This window comes from Lissotriton helveticus, chromosome 5_1, assembly GCF_964261635.1.
Source record: "Lissotriton helveticus chromosome 5_1, aLisHel1.1, whole genome shotgun sequence".
Classification (NCBI taxonomy): Eukaryota; Metazoa; Chordata; class Amphibia; order Caudata; family Salamandridae; genus Lissotriton; species Lissotriton helveticus.
In genome coordinates, this window is record NC_136065.1 from 1,651,611,277 (window position 1) to 1,651,613,058 (window position 1,782).

Below are 1,782 nucleotides of genomic sequence, written 5' to 3' on the forward strand. Positions count from 1 at the left end.
CCCAGATACCCGGGACCCGTGGAGCCCGTCATGGGCACTCTGACAAGCCGGTGTCCCGGGGAAGGGAGCCCCGGACGCCCGGGACTCGTGGAGCCCGTCCTGGGCACTCTGGCATGCCGTTGGCCTGGGGAAGGGAGCCCCGGACGCCCTGGGCCCGTGGAGCCCATCCTGGGCACTTTGACATGCCGTTGGCCTGGGGAAGGGAGCCCCGGACGCCCGGGGGGGGGGGAGGACTGCCAGGGACCCGTGGAGCCCGTCCTGGGCACTTTGACCTGCCGTTGGCCTGGAGATGGAAGCCCCGGATGCTGGGGGAGGACTGCCCGGGACCCATGGAGCCCGTCCCGGGTACTTTGCCATGCTGTTGGCCTCCTGGAGATGGGCGCCCGGGGAGGACTGCCCGGGACGTATGGAGCCCGTCCCGGGCACTTTTCCATGCCGTCGGCAGGGATGGAGCCCCGGACGCCCGGGGGACGACTGCCCAAGAGCCATGGAGCCTGTCCTGGGCAATTTGACAAGCCGTTGGCCTGGAGGAAGGAAGCCCCGGGTGGTCTAGGGAGGTGTTACCCAGGCATAGCCCATCTGGTCCCCCTAGCAGAGAACCACCAGCCTTGGAGGGGTGTCCGGGCGTACCCTGTCCCTAGTAATCCGGAGGGAAATTACCTGACTTTCTTGCAATCTGTGCACACGAGGTGACAGAGGGGACCCAAGGCGCGAAAGTACCCGACCTCCTGGAGCCCTCGCTGGGATCCGGGAGGCGAATGGCACCTCATCATGACTTCCAGGGCGACCAGATGGCCGAGGCGAGAGGGGCGACCAGATGGCCGGGACCAAAATGATGCCAATCTGCCTGCCCCGGAGCTGCAGGGCTCTGGGGCTGCAGGGTTCCGGGGGCTGCAGAGCTGCAGGCCTCTGGGGCTGCAGGGCTCCGGGGCTTCAGGCCTCCCCGGGCCCTGATGGACCCTCCGTCCCGGGCGCCTCCGACCCCCGGCCAGCTTGCAGGACGGAGGGGGGATTCCCGCACCACTGGGCCCTGCCGGACGGGGCTCAAGCCCCGGGCCCGGTCCCCGGCCCCAGTCCCGGCTTTCCGAACCCTAGGCCGGGCCGGGGAGAGCCTCCCCTGGGCCCCCGGTGGACCCTCCATCCCTGGCGCCCCGGACCCCCGGCCGGATTGCTGGACGGAGTGGTACCAGTAAGCATGGGCGGATTTTGCGAATTGGCAATCCGCGAAATTGCGTATTTACGGATTCGCAATCCGCAAAATCCGCGAACTCTCGCGAATTTGCGGATTTTTTTTTTTTTTTGTGTTCGCAAGAATTTCTGCCAGATCGCGAGGATTTTGTACCAGTTCGCAAACGCGAACTTACTTTTCGGGTAGCAACGGTCGCGAACATGTTGTTTCTACATCTGGTTCATCACAGCACCCTCTGTTTCACCACTGCCACCCTCTGTTTCACCACTGCCACCCTCTGGCTCACCCATGCCACCCTCTGGCTCACCCATGCCACCCTCTAGTTCATCACTGTAGATTATGGGTGGAAAAGCACACCTGCCCTGCCTCAACTGACATAAATGAATTAGGGGCTGATTAATGTGTTACTGAATTTGAACTTCCTGGCTGCAACCTTCTTCCTTATCTGTAATTGCTTTCTCTGAGCCTGCTGTGAGGGTCAGAGCAGGGTCATAGAATAGTTGCAAGTAGGAACTGAACTCTGAAGGGGCCCTTCAGGAAGCACTACAGGGAATGGTTACTAATGATAAGATTGAACTTTTGCACCTGCTGAG